The following is a 21,179-nucleotide window of genomic DNA, read 5'->3' as shown; positions in this document are numbered from 1 at the left end:
GACCCGGGTTCGATCCCGACTACGGGTGCTGTCTGTATGGAGTTTGTACGTTCTCCCCGTGGGTTTTCGCCGAGATCTTCGATTTCCTCCCACACTCCAAAGACACACAGGTTTGTAGGTTTGATTAATTGAATGTTAAAAAAAAATGTTCAGTATAAAATTGTCCAAGTTCCAGTGCTGAGACTACATAGAGCTTTTCAGCGTACTAGATCCTGATCCAGATTAGCCCACAAACACGCATGCCTTTGGCATGTGGGAGGAAACCGGCGCACCCGTGGTGAGACCACACCTGGAGTATTGTGTGCAGTTTTGGTCCCCTAATTTGAGGAAGGACATTCTTGCTATTGAGGGAGCCCATCGTAGGTTCACCAGGTTATTTCCCGGGATGGCAGGATTGTCACATGCCGAGAGAATGGAGCAGCTGGGCTTGTACATTCTGGAGTTTAGAAGGATGAGAGGGGTTCTCATTGAAACATATAAGATTGTTAAGGGCCTGGACACGCTAGAGGCAGGAAACATGTTCCTGATGTTGGCGGAGTCCAGAACCAGGGGCCACACACAGTTTAAGAATAAGGAGTAAGCCATTTAGAACGGAGACGAGGAAACACTTTTTCTCACAGAGAGTGGTGAGTCTGTCGAATTCTCTGCCTCAGAGGGCGGTGGAGGCCGGTTCTCTGGATGCTTTCAAGAGAGAGCTAGATAGGGCTCTTAAAGATAGCGGAGTCAGGGGATATGGGGAGAAGGCAGGAACGGGGTACTGATTGGGGATGATCAACCATGATCACATTGAATGGCGGTGCTGGCTCGAAGGGCCGAATGGCCTACTCCTGCATCTATTGTCTATTGTCTACTGTTATTTTACAGTACCGGTGGGGACAGGTCTGTGTGTGTATAATACTGGGGCACAGTGGTAGAATGGGGCAGAGTAGATGGGAATATGGGGAGGATGAAATGGGGTTAATGCAAGGTCAGTATAAGTGGGGCCTAATGGTCAGTATGGACGCAATGGGCCGAAGGGCCTGTTTACCTGCTGAATGACACCATGACTCTCTGAAATGCATCTCCTTTCTCCAGTTCCAGTGTGAACCAGCAGGTGTCAGTGTTTAACAGTGACCAGTTTAGCTCTCCTTGTGAGGTCGCTGAGGATAGGCACAAAATACTGGAGTAACTCAGCGGGACAGGCGGCATCTCTGGAGAGAAGGAATGGGTGACGTTTCGGGTCGAGACCCTTCTTCAGTGGGAACAGGCCCCTCGGCCTAACCTGCCCACACCGACCAACATGTCCCATCCACACTAGGAACATGTCACATTAGATACCAGTACCTTTCCGTAGAATTGTCTGAACCTGGGCAAGTTTAGAATTAGATTGGAGGGGGCAGTTTTTGTGCAATTAGAATAAAGGGCCTGTCCCACCTAGGCGATTTTAATTTTTTTTAAATTTTTAATTTCTTTTTATTCGAAGCAATTGTACAAGGATAAAACGCTCGGCATCTACGATTATACGATTATTGTACACCTTCATTTTTAAAACTTATAACCTAAATTAAAGAAAAAAAAGAATAAAAAGGGAAAGCTAGAAAAGTGAAAATGAAGAAATAAAATATAAAGGAACAAGAAAAAGACCCCCAGAGCTACCAAAGCAGTGCAGCGAATAGAATGAGAAATAAGAATACCTTATTTCTTATTTCACTTGCCGATTTTTTTAGGCGTCTGCCGGCGGCTACGACAATGGAATTCACCGAAGACAACCTGGGCCATCCTGGCGACAACCTACGACAGCACCTACGTCAGGAGAAACATAGAAACATAGAAAATAGGTGCAGGAGTAGGCCATTCGGCCCTTCGAGCCTGCACCGCAATTCAATATGATCATGGCTGATCATCCAACTCAGTATCCTGTACCTGCCTTCTCTCCATACCCCCTGATCCCTTTAGCCGCAGGGGCCACATCTAACTCCCCCTTAAATATAGCCAATGAACTGTGGCCTCAACTACCTTCTGTGGCAGAGAATTCCACAGATTCACCACTCTCTGTGTGTGAAAAAAAATGTTTTTCTCATCTCGGTCCTAAAAGACTTCCCCCTTATCCTTAAACTGTGTGACCCCTTGTTCTGGACTTCCCCAACATCGGGAACAATCTTCCTGCATCTAGCCTGTCCAACCCCTTAAGAATTTTGTAAGTTTCTATAAGATCCCCCCTCAATCTTCTAAATTCTAGCGAGTACAAGCCGAGTCTATCCAGTCTTTCTTCATATGAAAGTCCTGACATCCCAGGAATCAGTCTGGTGAACCTTCTCTGTACTCCCTCTATGGCAAGAATGTCTTTCCTCAGATTAGGAGACCAACACTGTACGCAATACTCCAGGTGTGGTCTCACCAAGCTCACCAAGAAGACAAGCTACGACAAGCCCACCAAGAAGACGCTACGACTCTTTGGGCGACTGAGAGGACGACTCACGGCTGTACAGGTGTCACCCCGGCAACCGTGTGTCGACAGCCTAGTCTCCAGCAGTCAGCTTAAAAATTCGCCTAAGTGGGACAGGCCCTTAAAGCGTACACGCGCTTGGTGGGAACAAAGGCACTTTTCATAAGTATTCGCAAATGCATAGTTCCCTCACACTCTCATTTTTCAATACAAGACCCTCAGAGACTGACATAAAAGCGATCTGTGTCAGCGAGCCCTTTCAGCCAGACATTCCTTGCGATGGTTTTTACTTCTTTGCGGTGAAGAAAGATGATGGGGGAAGGCCAGAAATAGCTCAGAGAGTCAGCTGGGCTCATTTGCTATTCCAGACTTTTCTCCACACAAAAATAAATCCTCTGGCCTTCAAGAATGTATCTGTATTGCTACACCTCTGCCTTGCTGGGGGTACAAAATCTCCCCCCAGTTACATCACCCGACTGTGGAAGTCTGTGGAAATCTCTGCCTCAGAGGGCGGTGGAGGCCGGTTCTCTGGATGATTTCAAGAGAGAGCTAGATAGGGCTCTTAAAAATAGCGGAGTCAGGGGATACGGGGAGAAGGCAGGAACGGGTACTGATTGGGGATGATCAGCCATGATCACATTGAATGGCGGTGCTGGCTCGAAGGGCCGAATGGCCTACTCCTGCACCTATTGTCTATTGTCTACTGTCTATTGTCTATTGTCTATTGACCCACAAGGTCCACAGAGGAATGCACCCTTGGACAGAGTGGGTGTGGAGAGGATGTTTCCACTAGTGGGAGAGTCTAGGACCAGAGGGCACAGCCTCAGAATTAAAGGACGTTTCTTTAGGAAGGAGATGAGGAGGGATTTCGCAGTCTGGTTACTTGAGTTTTTGCCGACCTGCAGGATTAGCATCCCTGTTTCCCACACTGATGCTGGGAATATCTGCACACAAAGAGTGGGTATTTCCTGAATTAGAAAAGTCTCCCTCCCCCTCTCCCTCTCTCCCTCGTTATTCTCTCTCTCTCTCTCCCTCTCCCTCTCCATCCTCTCTCTCTCTCCCTCTCCCCCTCTGCCTCCAAATGCTCTCCCACTTTCCCCCTCTCCCTCACTCCCTCTCTCCCCCCCTCTCCCCCTCTCACCCTCTCTCCCCCTCTCCCCCTCTCCTTCTCTCCCTCTCCCTCTCCACCTCTCTCCCTCTCCCCCTCTCTCCCTCCCCCTCCCCCCCCTCTCCCCCTCTACCTCTCTCCCCCTCTCTCCAAATGCTCTTCCCTCTCCCCCTCTCCCCCTCTCCCTCTCTCTCCCTCCCCCTCTCTCCCTCCCCCTCCCCTTCTCCCTCCCCCTCTCCCCCTCTACCTCTCTCCCCCTCTCTCCAAATGCTCTTCCCTCTCCCCCTCTCCCCCTCCCTCTCTCCCTCTCTCCCTCTCCCTCTCTCTGATACTGATTCTGGATGATCAGCCACGAGCAGGCCGAATGGCGGAGTAGACTTGATGGGCCGAATGGCCTAATTCTGCTCCCATCACTTATGAGTTCCTGGACGTATGAATTCCTCCAAGCAGTGGCCGAGGGATTAGCAGTACCCCATCTTGAAGGGGTTGGGAGCGGGCAAAGTGGCTGAAATCCTCCTGTGGGCCGAAGGGCCTGTTTCCACACTGTACCTCCAACCTACAACCAACGAAACCACTCATTGTGGAATTAGGCGGAAAGTACCCAGAGGCACAAGGAACTGCAGATGCTGGAAATTAAAAAAAACGCAGTTACTCCAGCGCCCTGGAGAATATCTGCCGCGATATTCTTAAGACCCGAAACGCTGCCCATTCCTTCTATCCAGAGATGCTGCCTGGCCCGCTGAGTTACTCCAGCATTCTGTGTCACTCTTTGGTGCAGTGTAACTCTTTGCCTTGCGTACCATACACAAGGTATGCAAAGAGGAGCCACCTATAGGGCATCGGGAAGGTCGCAAAAGTATTCAATGTAGTCCCCAATGGCCCCCCCCCTCTCCCCCTCCCTCTCTCCCTCTCTCCCTCTCTCCCCCTCTCTCCCCCTCTCTCACTCTCTCCCCCTCTCTCCCTCTCCCCTCTCCCTCTCCTCCCCTCTCCCCCTGTCCCCCTCTCCCCCTCTACCTCTCTCCCCCTCTCCCTCTCCTCCCCTCTCCCTCTCTCCCCCTCTCCCTCTCCCTCTCCCTCTCCCTCTCCCCCTCTCCCCCTCTCCCCCTCTCCCCCTCTCCCTCTCTCCCTCTCTCCCCCTCTCCCCCTCTCCCTCTCTCCCTCTCTCCCCCTCTCCTTCCCCCTGCCCCTCTCTTTGTCCACCCCATCATACGCAGCCTGCTACCCACCGCGACCTTCACATCCAATCTACAAATCCACGATGACCATGAAGCAATGGGAGAGGGAACACTAACAGTGGCAGCTATTTGGCAGCTCAGGGACATTTCCCCTGGGTTTCATTAGGCAATATCCGGGATATTAATCCTTCACTCCTGGACAAGTCTGAATGTTGAACGCTGGGAGCGGTGATGTAGTCACTGTGGAATCTGCAGCCTGAACGGTGCAGACAATCAGGGCTGGACACAAACAGTGTTGTAGCCTTCACACCAAAAATAGCAACGTTATACCACAACCTTCCCTGGAGACCCCTAGCACGGAAACAGGCCCTTCGGCCCATCTTGCCCACTCCGACCAACATGCCCCACCTACACTAGTTTAGTTACGTTTAGTTCAGAGTTACAGAGTGGAAACAGGCCCTTCAGCCCATCTTGCCCATGTTAGACATAGACATAGAAAATAGGTGCAGGAGTAGAGGCCATTCGGCCCTTCGAGCCTGCACCGCCATTCAATATGATCATGGCTGATCATCCAACTCAGTATCCTGTACCTGCCTTCTCTCCATACCCCCTGATCCCTTTAGCCACAAGGACCATATCTAAGTCCCTCTTAAATATAGCCAATGAACTGGCCTCAACTACCTTCTGTGGCAGAGAGTTCCACATGTTGACCAACATGTCCCATCTACACTAGGTTAGTTACGTTTAGTTCAGAGTTACAGCATGGAAACAGGCCCTTCGGCCCATCATGCCCATGCCGACTAACATGCCCCATCTACATTAGTCCCACAAATTAGTTTAGTTAAGGTTGGTTTAGAGTTACAGCTTGGAAACAGGCCCTTCGGCCCATCATGCCCATGTTGACCAACATGTCCCACCTACATTAGTTGAGTTTAGTTTAGTTTAGAGATACAGCTCGGAAACATGGCCCTTCGGCCCACCGAGTCCATGCCGACCAGCGATCCCCACACACTAACACTATCCTACACACACTAAGGGGTGGGGGAGGGAGAGAGAGAGAGAATGAGAGTGTGTGAGAGAGAGGGAGAGGGAGAGGGAGAGAGAGCGTGGGAGGGAGTGTGTGAGTGAGAGGGAGAGTATAAAATAGAGAGTGTGAGAGTGTGTGAAAGAGAGAGTGTGAGAGAGGGAGAGAGAGGGGCAGTGTGTAAGTAAAGGGAGAGAGAGTGTGAGTGGGAGTATAAATGAAAAATATCGTCCCTAGTGTGTGTAGGATAGTATTAGTGTGCGGAGATCACTGGTCGGCACGGACTCGGTGGGCCGAATGGCCTGTTTCCATGCTGTATCTCTAAACCAAACTAAACTCAACTAACGTAGATGGGGCAAGTTGGTTGGCGTGGGCAAGATGGGCCGAATGGCCTGTTTCCACGCTGTATCTCTAAACTAAACTAACCCAGTGTACAATGAATCAAACAGTTCTCAGAACCGATTGGCTTTAGTCAAAGTTTAATAAGTAACGAACTTATGTAAATATTTGGTACCATCAACACTGCTCAAAGCAGCGGCACCAACCACTTACTTAATCTGAAGTCTGAAGAAGGGTCTCGACCCGAAGCGTTGCCTATTTCCTTCGCTCCATAGATGCTGCTGCACCCGCTGAGTTTCTCCAGCATTTTTGTCTACCTTCGATTTTCCAGCATCTGCAGTTCCTTCTTAAACATTTTCTTCTTACACCCCAGCGGTATGAATATTGACTTCACTAACTTCTGTCCCTCTCTTTCCCTTCCTCCTCCGACTAGTTTCACTGTCCTCCAGGTTAGATATTACATTCCCTGCCATCGTTGTCACCTTCCCCTCAGCCAACAATGAACCATTCTTTATTTCCTTGGCTGTCGGCTGCTTTCATCAGTTTTTTTCACACCTTGTCCTTCCATATCATAAGGTCATAAGGAATAGGAGTAGAATTAGGCCATTCAGCCCATCAAGTCTACTCCGCCTACTCCAATCATGGCTGATCTATCTCTCCCTCCTAACCTCATTCTCCTGCCTTCTCTCCGTAACCCCTGACACCCATACTAATCACGAATCTATCCATCTCTGCCTGGAAACATGTAGCTTTGGCCCAGCAAGTCCATGGGTACTGATTGGGGATGATCAGCCATGATCACATTGAATGGCAGTCGGAATGGCTGGCTCGAAGGGCCGAATGGCCTACTCCTACACCTATTGTCTATTGTCTATTGAGGGGGGGGACCTCATTGAAACTTACCAAACAGTGAAAGGCCTGGATAGTGTGGATGTGGAGAGGATGTTTCCACTAGTGGGAGAGTCTAGGACTAGAGGGCACAGCCTCGGAATTAAAGGACGTTCCTTCAGGAAGGAGATGAGGAAGAATTTCTTTTTTCAGAGGGCGGTGAATCTGTGGAATTCTTTGCCACAGACGGCTGTGGAGGCCAAGTCAGTGGATATTTTTAAGGCAGAGATAGATAGATTCTTGATTAGTACGGGTGTCAGGGGTTATGGGGAGAAGGCAGGAGAATGGGGTTAGGAGGGAGAGATAGATCAGCTGTGATTGAATGGTGGAGTAGACTTGATGGGCCGAATGGCCTGATTCTGCTCCAATAACCTATGAACATGGAGCTGGCAAGTCCAGCAGGGCTTGAGTAGAACTCAGTATCAGGAAAAAAAGATTTCCGATCGGCAGTTTTGTTTATTTGTCAAAGGGAAGTGCTTTTCCTGCGGCTTTTCCCACATTGCTGACTGAATGTATTCAAGAGAGAGTTAGATGGAGCTCTGAGGGCTAACAGAATCAAGGGATATGGGGAGAAAGCAGGAACGGGGTACTGATTCTGGATGATCAGCCACGAGCGGGCCGAATGGCGGAGTAGACTTGATGGGCCGAATGGCCTAATTCTGCTCCCATCACTTATGAGTTCCTGGACGTATGAATTCCTCCAAGCAGTGGCCGAGGGATTAGCAGTACCCCATCTTGAAGGAGTTGGGAGCGGGCAAAGTGGCTGAAATCCTCCTGTGGGCCGAAGGGCCTGTTTCCGCACTGTACCTCCAACCTACAACCAACGAAACCACTCATTGTGGAATTGGGCGGAAAGTACCCAGAGGCACAAGGAACTGCAGATGCTGGAAATAAAAAAAACGCAGTTACTCCAGCGCCCTGGAGAATATCTGCTGCGGTATTCTTAAGACCCGAAACGCTGCCCATTCCTTCTATCCAGAGATGCTGCCTGGCCCGCTGAGTTACTCCAGCATTCTGTGTCACTCTTTGGTGCAGTGTAACTCTTTGCCTTGCGTACCATACACAAGGTATGCAAAGAGGAGCCACCTATAGGGCATCGGGAAGGTCGCAAAAGTATTCAATGTAGCCCCCAATGGGCCCCCCCCTCTGTGAGTCCCCCCTCCCCCACCCCCCCTCCACACTCTGCAGACCGAGCCTCTCTTTCTCTCGGTGGCCCCACCCTCTCCCTCTCCCTCTCCCTCTCCCTCTCCCTCTCTCTCTCCAAATTCTCTCCCACTCTCCCCCCTTTACTATCCCTTTCCCTCTCCATCTCCCCCTCTCTCCCTCTCCCCCTCTCCCTCTCTCCCTCTCTCCCTCTCTCCCTCTCTCCCTCCCCCTCCCCCTCCCCCTCTCCCTCTCCCTCTCCCCCTCTCCCCCTCTCCCTTCCCCCTTCCCTCTCCCTCCTCCCTCTCCCTCTCCCCCTCCCCCTCCCCCTCCCCTTCCCTCTCCCTCTCCTCTCCCTCTCCCTCTCTCTCTCTCTCTCCCTCTCCCCCCTCCCCCTCCCTCTCTCTCCCTCTCCCTCTCTCTCTCCCTCTCTCCCTCCCCCTCTTTCCCCTCTCCTTCCCTCCCTCCCTCTCTCCCTCTCCCTCTCCCTCTCCCTCTCCCTCTCCCTCTCCCCCTCTCCCCCTCTCCCCCTCTCCCCCTCTCCCCTCTCCCCTCTCCCTCTCCCCCTCCCCCTCTCCCTCCCCCTCACCCCCTCCTCCTCCTCCCTCCCTCCCCCTCTTTCGCGGCCCCACCCTCGAGAAGGGACCATTTAATCGACACTGCCCAAATCCCGTACAGTTCTTGCCATTCAGTGCTTCCCACCTTTGGAGTTAATTTGACTTGGTGTAGTTTAGAGACACAGCGCGGAAACAGGCCCTTCGGCCCACCGAGTCCGTGCCGACCATCACACTGGCACTATCTCGCACACACACACACACACACACACACACACACACTAGGGGACAATTTACATTTGTACCGAAGCCAATTAACCTACAAACCTGTACGTCTTTGGAGTGTGGGAGGAAACCGAAGCACCCGGAGAAAACCCACGCGGGTCGCGGGGAGAACGTGCAAACTCCGTACAGACAGCACCCGTAGTCGGGATGGATGCCGGGTCTCTGGCGCTGTGAGGCAGCAACTCTACCGCTGTACAAGTTGGGTCTTGGACTGTGTTAATGGTGTCCATCTCCGGATGATCGGAGATCCACGCTACCTTCTCCCAGTGAAGGGGAAGGACTTTGCTCTGGACTCAGCACTTCATCGCTTTCCCCGGACGGAGTCTGCCGTTTTTTTTTCTTCCAGTTTGTTTTCTTGTTGACTTTGGGATTCAGCGCCTGACAAAGACTCTTTCAGTCTGTGGTTCACGGAGTGACATTCCTGGGAACCCACTTCCTGATAATATATTGAACCATGTGGAACATATTTTCATTCTTACGTGCACAATTACCATATTTCTCCTACTATCTGGGCTCCTCTAGTGATGCTTAAATTCAACCCAGTTTTTCGACTGTTTCTCAACTCGGGCTAAAGCCGTTGGATTCTGAGACGGATTCTTATCTCAGGAGGAACTGCAGATAGAAGCTGGTTTACACCGAAGATAGACACAGAATGCTGGAGTAACTCAGCGGGACAGGCAGCATCTCTGGAGAGAAGGAATGGGTGACGTTTCGGGTCGAGACCCTTCTTCAGACCTGTTCTGAGAACTGTGTAGATTTACACTGGGTGGAGACTAGTTTAGTTTAGTTTAGAGATACAGCGCGGAAACAGGCCCTTCGGCCTGTGCAGACCAGCGATCCCGGCACACTAGCACTATCCAACACACACTAGGGACAATTTACATTTTATACCAATGCAATAAACCTACAAACCTGCACGTCTTTGGAGTGTGGGAGGAAACCGGGTCACAGGGAGAACGTGCAAACTCCTTATAGACAGCACCCATAGTCGGGATCGAACCTGGGTCCCTGGCGCTGTGAGGCAGCAGCTCTACCCGCTGCGCCACCGTGCCGCATAGATAATGTATCGATTATAATACATAATATATAAACCAAATGAAGAAGAGAAACTGACAGAACATGTGGGTAGAAGACATGTTTCCAAATCATCAAGGGTGTCATTAGATGAGGCATCTGAATATTAAGTTCTGTGGAAAGAAGATCTTTTATTGCTTCTGTAAACAATAATAACGCCTCTTGCAGGCTGTCTCATCGAGGTTAACAGCCAAAGAGATATTTCTAGTGGTGGTCCTACTGTAAAAGTCCTGCACCTGTTGTCTATTGGCTATTGTCTATGATCACGGTGAATGGCGGTGCTGGCTCGAAGGGCCGAATGGCCTACTCCTGCACCTATTGTCTATTGTCTATAAATTGCCCCCTAGTGTGTAGGAGGGAGTGGATGAGAAAGTGGGATAGCACAGAAATCGGCAAGTTGGGCCGAAGGTCCTGTTTCCACAGTTAACTCTGATTCTTCCGCCACAGATGCTGTTTTCTGGTTTTCTTTTAGATTTCCACCATCGAACTTGCCATCGGGCAAGCTGACACCCTGGCCAGTCCGCCACTGCGAATGGCCTACTCCTGCACCTATTGTCTATTGTCTATGATCACATTGAATGGCGGTGCTGGCTCGAAGGGCTGAATGGCCTACTAATGCACCTATTGTCTATTGATTATTGTCCATTGACATAGATACATAGATAGATACATAGAAATTAGGTGCAGGAGTAGGCCATTCGGCCCTTCGAGCCTGCACTGCCATTCAATATGATCATGGCTGATCATCCAACTCAGTATCCTGTACCTGCCTTCTCTCCATACCTCCTGATCCCTTTAGCCACAAGGGCCACATCTAACTCCCTCTTAAATATAGCCAATGAACTGGCCTCAACTACCCTCTGTATCAGAGAGTTCCAGAGATTCACCACTCTCTTGACCTCTACATATGATGCACAGTGCCTCTGGTCACTGCCGGGTTCAGCAAGCGGGAGGTTGCATAAGTCGAGGCATACTGGCAGGTTATATTCTGCCCTGCGTTTCTGACTCAGGTGGCTTTGTGCTTCCTGTGGTACATAGTTGTGGAGGAATGTTTCCCGCTGGCTGGGGTGTCTCTGGTGTCGAGGGTGGAGCTGAAAAACTGGAGCCTGGCCCACCGTTCTGTTAATATAACACCATAACATCACTGGGACAATGTCCTTGCAGAACACAAGGCCAAGTCAAACAAAGTTCGCAATGAAAATCTGTCAAGGCAAGTTTTTTTGACGGAAACTCGAAATTCAAGTTTTCGACTTAGGGCTGAAAACGGCGAGCGACCCAGCGTTCCATCCTGACCCCAGGTGCGTTGTTTTCGTGTGGAGTTTGTACGTTCTCCCCCGGGACCACGTGGGTTTACTCCGGGTGCTCCGGTTTCCTCCCGCGTCCCAAAGTCGTGTGGGATTTGGAGGTTAAATTAAATTAATTTAAGAATAAGGAGTAAGCCATTTAGAACGGAGACGAGGAAACACATTTTCTCACAGAGAGTGATGAGTCTGTGGAATTCTCTGCCTCAGAGGGCGGTGGAGGCAGGTTCTCTGGATGCTTTCAAGAGAGAGCTAGATAGGGCTCTTAAAAATAGCGGAGTCAGGGGATATGGGGAGAAGACAGGAACGGGGTACTGATTGGGGATGATCAGCCATGATCGCATTGAATGGCGGTGCTGGCTCGAAGGGCCGAATGGCCTACTCCTGCGCCTATTGTCTATTGTCTATCGTATTGGGGTGGGAGATTGCAACCTTCACGTGGTCCGCCCTGTTTCGACTAATGCAATCAACTCGACGTGCACAAACGGAAGATCAAATAGAACAAGTTGTCCAACAATTTTAGGCTGTGCACGCCACACAAAAGAAGAAGAAGAAGAAGATGTCTATGGTATTGTAGCAGATAAAATGGGCCGAATGCACTGTAATCGTTACATCTGGTGACAATGTGGAGCGGTGGGGCCCACATTTGGCCACCACACCAAAGTGGGGACGGAAGGAGGAGAGACGACATGTAACTTAAAACAATATGAATCTTGGTCTCGGCAGACTGTGATTTATAGGGTGACTATTCCTGGGAAAAATGTGAACTCTTCCACATCCTTCCCTGGGAAAATAAACAGCTGGCGGCTGATAACGTGGGAGCGAGACAGATGATCGGAACGCCACTCATACAACAAGCTCACCAAGCATGCTGCATCCATAAACACACGGCGGCCTGCCTGAGTCTGGGTCACACTCTCTCTCCCCCTCTCCCCCTCTCCCTCCCTTCCCCTCTCTCTCTCCCCCCCTCTCTCTCTCTCTCTCCACCCCATCTCTCTCTCCACCCCATCTCTCTCTCCCTCTCTCCCTCTCCCTCCCTCTCCCCCTCTCCCCCCTCTCTCTGTCTCTCCCTCTCTCTCCACCCCATCTCTCTCTCCCTCTCTCCCTCTCCCCTTCTCCCCCTCTCTCTCTCCATCTCTCTCTCTCCATCTCACTCAGAATTGCTGTAGCTTTGGGAGCAACAACAGCAGCAGCAGGAGGAGATTAGCAAGAGATACGACTGATTGGCTCTAGCCCAAGTGGGAGGAGAGAAGTGAAAACAGTTTAAGTACAGGTCAAGGACAGGCAGACTTGACTCAGAATTGCTGTAGCTTTGGGAGCAACAACAGCAGCAGCAGGAGGAGATTAGCAAGAGATACGACTGATTGGCTCTAGCCCAAGTGGGAGGAGAGAAGTGAAAACAGTTTAAGTACAGGTCAAGGACAGGCAGACTTGACTCAGAATTGCTGTAGCTTTGGGAGCAACAACAGCAGCAGCAGGAGGAGATTAGCAAGAGATACGACTGATTGGCTCTAGCCCAAGTGGGAGGAGAGAAGTTTGTAAATTGGTAAATCAGGCAATTTATCAGTCAATTTAAGTAAGACTGCTCTTAGGGAGCGGCAGTGAGTGAGCGGCCTTGTGAGTGAAGTGTCCTGTGAGAAAAGTGTGAGTCTTTGGCTCGAGAGTCTTCGGCGAGGAGGCTGAGGAGAGGAGACTACGCAAAACACTGCAGAGGGAAAGACGAAAGAAGGAGATGTCAGGCAAGCTGATTCAGTGTGATGCTTGCAGTATGTGGGAGGTCAAGGACACCGCTGGTGCCTCTGGCTGCTACAAATGCGAAAAGTGCATCCAGGTAGAGCTCCTGAAGGGCCGTGTTGGGGAACTGGAGAAGCAAGTGGATGACCTCCGGTTCGTCCGAGAAACGGAGTCGTTCCTCGACAAGTCCTACAGTACGATTGTTACACCTAAGGTACTGGAAGAGAGAAGGTGGGAGACAGTGAGAACGGGAGGGAAGCATGGAATGCCAACGTCCCCGGGGGTTGTACCTCTTGTGAACAGGTTCACCCACTTAGAAGCTGTCGGGACAGAAGAGGTGTTTACACTGGGCGGCGGACTGGCTTGTGATGCGAATAGGGCTGTTGAGCCAAAACCAAAAAGGCCTAAGGCAGGCAACGCCATTGTAGTAGGAGACTCCATTGTGAGAGGTACGGACAGGGGTTTCTGCGGCAACAGACGGGATGCGAGGATGGTGTGCTGCCTTCCTGGTGCCAGGATCCAGGATGTCACGGACAGAGTGCAGAAAATCCTCAAGGGCGAAGGTGAACATCCGGAAGTGGTAGTGCATGTCGGCACAAACGATGTCGGAAAGAAGGGGATGAATATTCTGCAACGTGACTTTAGAGAGCTCGGAAAAATGCTGAAAAGCAGGACGTCCAGGGTTGTTATCTCCGGTTTGCTTCCAGTTCCTCGTGCTGGCGAGAGCAGGAACAGGGAGATACGGGACCTGAACGTGTGGCTGAGGAACTGGTGCACGGGGCAGGGATTTAGATTCTTAGATCACTGGGATCTGTTTTGGGGTAAGGGGGAACTGTACAAAAGGGACGGATTGCATCTTAACAGGTGTGGGACCAGCATTCTGGCAGGCAGGTTTGCCACTGCTACACGGGTGGTTTTAAACTGAATAAGGGGGGTGGGGTGTCGAATGGGATAGTGGAGGATGGAGTTAAAGGGAAAGGGTTTCTTAAATGTGTGAGCGTAGAGACAGAGGGGTGTAAAATGAAGGTAGAAGCAATAGGTAGCAAGGTGAAAAGTAAAAGTGGCAGGCAGACAAAACCAGGGCAAAAATCAAAAAGGGCCACTTTTCAACATAATTGTATAAGGGGTAAGAGTGTTGTAAAAACAAGCCTGAAGGCTTTGTGTCTCAACGCAAGGAGCATTCGTAATAAGGTGGATGAGTTGAATGTGCAGATAGCTATTAATGACTATGATATAGTTGGGATCACGGAGACATGGCTCCAGGGTGACCAAGGCTGGGAGCTGAACATCCAGGGATATTCAATATTCAGGAGGGATAGACAGAAAGGAAAAGGAGGTGGGGTAGCGTTGCTGGTTAGAGAGGAGATTAACGCAATGGAAAGGAAGGACATTAGTTTGGAGGATGTGGAATCGGTATGGGTAGAGCTGCGAAACACTAAGGGGCAGAAAACGCTGGTGGGTGTTGTGTACAGGCCACCTAACAGTAGTAGTGAAGTTGGAGATGGTATCAAACAGGAAATTAGAAATGCGTGCGACAAAGGCAAAACCGTTATAATGGGTGACTTCAATCTACATATAGATTGGGTGAATCAAATTGGCAGGGGTGCTGAGGAAGAGGATTTTTTGGAATGTATGCGGGATAGTTATCTAAATCAACATGTAGAGGAACCAACGAGAGAGCAGGCTATTTTAGACTGGGTATTGAGTAATGAGGAAGGGTTAGTTAGCAGTCTTGTTGTACGTGCCCCCTTGGGCAAGAGTGACCATAATATGGTTGAGTTCTTCATTAGGATGGAGAGTGACATTGTTAATTCAGAAACAATGGTTCTGAACTTAAAGAAAGGTAACTTTGAGGGTATGAGACGTGAATTGGCCAAGATTGACTGGCAATTAATTCTAAAAGGGTTGACGGTGGATATGCAATGGAAGACATTTAAAGACTGCATGGATGAACTACAAAAATTGTTCATCCCAGTTTGGCAAAAGAATAAATCAGGGAAGGTAGTGCATCCGTGGATAACAAGGGAAATCAGGGATAGTATCAAAGCGAAGGATGATGCGTACAAATTAGCCAGAAAAAGCAGCATACCGGAGGACTGGGAGAAATTCAGAGACCAGCAGAGGAGGACAAAGGGCTTAATTAGGAAAGGAAAAATAGATTATGAAAGAAAACTGGCAGGGAACATAAAAACTGACTGCAAAAGTTTTTATAGATATGTGAAAAGAAAGAGATTAGTTAAAACAAATGTAGGTCCCTTGCAGTCAGAAACGGGTGAGTTGATCATGGGGAACAAGGATATGGCGGACCAATTGAATAACTACTTTGGTTCCGTCTTCACTAAGGAAGACATAAATAATCTGCCGGAAATAGCAGGGGACCGCGGGTCAAAGGAGTTGGAGGAATTGAGTGAAATCCAGGTTAGCCGGGAAGTGGTGTTGGGTAAATTAAATGGATTAAAGGCCGATAAATCCCCAGGGCCAGATAGGCTGCATCCCAGAGTACTTAAGGAAGTAGCTCCAGAAATAGTGGATGCATTAGTAATAATCTTTCAAAACTCTTTAGATTCTGGAGTAGTTCCTGAGGATTGGCGGGTAGCAAACGTAACCCCACTTTTTAAGAAGGGAGGGAGAGAGAAAACGGGGAATTACAGACCAGTTAGTCTAACATCGGTAGTGGGGAAACTGCTAGAGTCAGTTATTAAAGATGGGATAGCAGCACATTTGGAAAGTGGTGAAATCATTGGACAAAGTCAGCATGGATTTACAAAAGGTAAATCATGTCTGACGAATCTTATAGAATTTTTCGAGGATGTAACTAGTAGCGTGGATAGGGGAGAACCAGTGGATGTGGTGTATCTGGACTTCCAGAAGGCTTTCGACAAGGTCCCACATAAGAGATTAGTTTACAAACTTAAAGCACACGGCATTGGGGGTTCAGTATTGATGTGGATAGAGAACTGGCTGGCAAACAGGAAGCAAAGAGTAGGAGTAAACGGGTCCTTTTCACAATGGCAGGCAGTGACTAGTGGGGTACCGCAAGGCTCAGTGCTGGGACCCCAGCTATTTACAATATATATTAATGATCTGGATGAGGGAATTGAAGGCAATATCTGCAAGTTTGCGGATGACACTAAGCTGGGGGGCAGTGTTAGCTGTGAGGAGGATGCTAGGAGACTGCAAGGTGACTTGGATAGGCTGGGTGAGTGGGCAAATGTTTGGCAGATGCAGTATAATGTGGATAAATGTGAGGTTATCCATTTTGGTGGCAAAAACAGGAAAGCAGACTATTATCTAAATGGTGGCCGACTAGGAAAAGGGGAGATGCAGCGAGACCTGGGTGTCATGGTACACCAGTCATTGAAAGTGGGCATGCAGGTGCAGCAGGCAGTGAAGAAAGCGAATGGTATGTTAGCTTTCATAGCAAAAGGATTTGAGTATAGGAGCAGGGAGGTTCTACTGCAGTTGTACAGGGTCTTGGTGAGACCACACCTGGAGTATTGCGTACAGTTTTGGTCTCCAAATCTGAGGAAGGACATTATTGCCATAGAGGGAGTGCAGAGAAGGTTCACCAGACTGATTCCTGGGATGTCAGGACTGTCTTATGAAGAAAGACTGGATAGACTTGGTTTATACTCTCTAGAATTTAGAAGATTGAGAGGGGATCTTATAGAAACTTACAAAATTCTTAAGGGGTTGGACAGGCTAGATGCAGGAAGATTGCTCCCGATGTTGGGGAAGTCCAGGACAAGGGGTCACAGCTTAAGGATAAGGGGGAAATCCTTTAAAACCGAGATGAGAAGAACTTTTTTCACACAGAGAGTGGTGAATCTCTGGAACTCTCTGCCACAGAGGGTAGTCGAGGCCAGTTCATTGGCTATATTTAAGAGGGAGTTAGATGTGGCCCTTGTGGCTAAGGGGATCAGAGGGTATGGCGAGAAGGCAGGTACGGGATACTGAGTTGGATGATCAGCCATGATCATATTGAATGGCGGTGCAGGCTCGAAGGGCCGAATGGCCTACTCCTGCACCTAATTTCTATGTTTCTATGTTTCTATGTTCCCTCCCCCTCCCCCTCTCTCTCTCTCTCTCTCTCTCTCTCTCTCTCTCTCTCTCTCTCTCTCTCTCTCTCTCTCTCTCTCTCTCTCTCTCTCTCTCTCTCTCTCTCTCTCTCTCTCTCTCTCTCCACCCCATCTCTCTCTCCCTCTCTCCCTCTCCTTCTCTCTCCCTCTCTCCCTCCCTCTCTCTCTCACTCTCTCTCCCCCTCTCTCTCACTCTCTCTCTCCACCCCCTCCTCTCTCCCTCCCTCTCTCTCTCTCTCCCGCTCTCCCTCTCCCCCCCTCTCTCCCCCTCTCCCTCTCCCTCCTCCTCTCCCTCCCCCTTTCCCTCCCCCCCTCCCTCTCTCTCTCCCTCTCTCCTTCACTCTCCCTCTCTCCCCCCACTCTCTCTCTCTCCCTCTCTCTCTCCCTCTCTCTCTCCCTCTCTCCCTCTCTCTCTCCCTCTCTCTCTCCCTCTCTCTCTCCCTCTCCATCTCCCTCTCCCTCTCTCCCTCCCTCACTCTCTCTCTCCCTATCTTTAGTATTGAGGTCATGAGTTCATAAGTGATAGGAGCAGAATTAGACCATTCGGCCCATCGAGTCTACTCCACCATTCAATCATGGCTGATCTATCTCTCCCTCCTAACCCCATTCTCCTGCCTTCTCCCCATAACCGCCCGACACCCGCACTAATCAAAAATCTATCTATCTCTGCAGTAAAAATATCCACTGACTTGGCCTCCACAGCCGTCTGTGGCAAAGAATTCCACAGATTCACCACCCTCTGACTAAAGAAATTCCTCCTCATCTCCTTCCTAAAACAAACGTTATTTAATTCTGAGGACGGGCAGTATCTCTGGAGAAACCGACTGTGGTGCTGTCTGTGTGGAGTTTGTACGTTCTCATCGTTACCTGCGTGGGTTTTCTCCGGGTGCTCCGGTTTCCTCCCGCACTCCAACGACGTGCGGGTTTGTAGGTTAATTGGCTTAGGTGCAAATGTAAAATTGTCCCTAGTGTGCGTGTAGGATAGTGTTAGCGTGCGGGGATCGCTGGTGGGCGCGGACCCGGTGGGCCGAAGGGCCTGTTTCCGCGCTGTATCTCTAAACTAAACTATAATCAGCCCACGGGCAAGTTAACTTACAAGTTTGGAAATGTTTTTTATTCTACAGAGACGTCACCAGTGCCGTCAACAGCTTAAATTAGTTGAGGCGTAGTTTATGAGAGTATTTTATAATCCCGAGAGAGAGACCTGCAGTCTTTAATAATACTCTTTAAGAAGATTTATCTTTCTGGCTGGTGAGTGTGAAATTGCAATGGGCCGTTTGTAGGCGGCTTTAAATCATTTTAATTGTAAATAATGAGACAAGGTGCAGCCCCTCGACCTCCCCCACCCCCTCCCTCCCTCTCCCCTGCAGTTGTGTGAGACTGTGCTGTTACTCGGTGGGAAGCTAGCCTTAAACTCAGCGGGTAAAAATGCTGGAGAAACTCAGCGGGTGAGGCAGCATCTATGGAGTGAAGGAAATAGGCTGAAACCCTTCTTCCAAAACGCCACCTATTCCTTCGCTCCATAGATGCTGCCTCACCCGCTGAGTTTCTCCAGCATTTTTTAACCTACCTTCGATTTTTCCAGCATCTGCAGTTCCTTCTTAAACTCAGTTGACAAACAGTTGGGCCCCATATTAGTTTAGTTTAGTTTATTTCAGAGACACAGCGCGGAAATAGGCCCCTTCGGCCCCACCGATTCCGCGCTGACCAGCGATCCCCGCGCACTAACGCGAACACCACACGCTCGGGACAATTTACATTTACACCGAAGCCAATTGACCTACAGACCCGCACGCCTTTGGAGTGTGGGAGGAAACCGGAGCACCCGGAGAAAAACCCACGCGGGTCACGGGGAGAACATGCGAACTCCCGTGGTCAGGATCGAACGGGAGCTCTGGCGCTGTGAGGCAGCAGCTCTACCCGCTGCGCCACCGTGCCGCCCTGAGTCTCGGCTCATGTAAGGGGGACACTCTGCCCAACGTGCCCCTGCTAGCTCGTTGAAAGAGCCGGCTCAAATCACCCCAAACAAATGGGGCGGAGGGTGACAATGGATCAGCCACGATTGAATGGCAGAATAGACTCGATGGGCCGAATGGCCTAATTTTGCACCGTATGGCTTATGGACTTACAAACTTAAAGTGCTGGAGGAACAACGAGCCTGGAATGGAATTCCGAAAGGAATGGATTGATGACGTGTCCTTGTTAAATTTAATGTAGTTTTAGAGATACTGCGCGGAAACAGGCCCTTCGGCCCACCGAGTCCGTGCCGACCATCGATCACCCCAGTTCTACGCTAGTTCTATGTTATCCCACTATCCATCCACAAGCCAATTGCAACTTACAAACAGCAGCAACTCTACCGCTGTGCCATCCCCAGTTACTCCAGCACTTTGTGTCTATCTTTGGTGTAAACCAGCATCTGCAGTTCCTTCCAACCGAGGCAGGAATGAACGGGGACGGATGCTTTAAATGAAACACCTCCCGACTTTTTACGAACACCGCCTCGGAGGAAGAAAAGCGCATTCTATTAATCTGGAAACAGCGGGTGATCACAGCCATAACAAGGGCACTTCACAGCCTGCGGTACTTTGAGGCAGCTCCCAGCTTGGCATCATTAGGAGCAAATGCATGTGCGATCCCAAGGGGAAAATAGTCCGAATACCTTCTGCCAATTAAGGTTCGGTTGTAGCTGAGTTGGTCTCGCTCAAAACCTGTTGTTTTCAGCATGTTCTCCTGATGTCAACGTGTTTTGTTTCGTTTAAGGTGGACACAGAAATGCTGGAGTAACTCAGCGGGACAGGCAGTCAGCATCTGCGGAGAGAAGGAATGGGTGACGTTTCGGGTCGAGACACAATAGACAATAGGTGCAGGAGTAGGCCATTCAGCTCTTCGAGCCAGCACCGCCATTCAATGTGATCATGGCTGATCATCCCCAATCAGTACCCCGTTCCTGCCTTCTCCCCATATCCCCTGACTCCGCTATCTTTAAGAGCCCTATCTAGCTCTCTCTTGAAAGCATCCAGAGAACCTGCCTCCACCGCCCTCTGAGGCAGAGAACTCCACAGACTCACCACTCTCTGTGAGAAAAAGTGTTTCCTCGTAAGTTCTTCAGACCCTTCTTTAGTGTAGTTTAGTTTAGAGATACAGCGCGGAAACAGGCCCTTCAGCCCACCGAGTCCGCGCCGACCAGCGATCCCCGCACACTAACACTATCCCACACACACTGGGGACAATTTACAATGTCAATTAACCTACAAACCTGCACGTCTTTGGAGTGCGGGAGGAAACCGGAGCACCCGGAGAAAACCCACGCGGGTCACGGGGAGAAGGTACAAACGCCGTACAGACAGCACCCGTAGTCGGGATCGAACCCAGTCCCTGGCGCTGTGAGGCAGCAGCTCTACCCGCTGCGCCACCGCACCGCCCCACAACGATGACCTCAGCGGGCCAAGAGTGTTGCCCGCCGACCCCGTGACTTTGCAAACAAACGCTAAACATTAAAAGAAAAATGTTCAGAGGTTTTTCGAATTCCTGCCCTCGTGATTTTGTGCATTCGTTTGAATATTAGCACTGATTTAGACCTGGCCCTTTGTCTCCCCGTAGCTGCTGTGAATGCATAATAACTCCCAGTATGTAAGCGGAGCTCTGTTGAAATGTATCATGACACCCAACGTGTGGGAAGTTATTGCTGAATAATTCGGTGTCATTTATTCAAGCATGTCATGTTGTCGGCCGATCCATATGTCTGCCCTCTGAGGCAAAGGTATGGACATTGACTTCTCTAACTTCAAGAGCCCTTGCTTTCCCTCTCTCTCCATCCCTCCCCCTTTCCCAGTTCTCCCACCGGTTCGACTGTCCCCCTGGTGACATTTTATCTCTGTTTGCTTCATTGTCACCTTCTCCCAGCTGGCAATGATCTACTCTACATTTATCTTGATCCTCATCTCCTTTGATGTCTCCTTTTAACAACTTGCCCTTCCTTATCTCCCTCCCCCCTGACTCTCAGTCTGAAGAAGGGTCCCGACCCGAAAAGCCACCCATTCCTTCTCT

Source organism: Amblyraja radiata, chromosome 38, assembly GCF_010909765.2.
Source record: "Amblyraja radiata isolate CabotCenter1 chromosome 38, sAmbRad1.1.pri, whole genome shotgun sequence".
NCBI lineage: Eukaryota > Metazoa > Chordata > Chondrichthyes > Rajiformes > Rajidae > Amblyraja > Amblyraja radiata.
Note: the sequence above shows the minus strand (reverse complement) of the source record.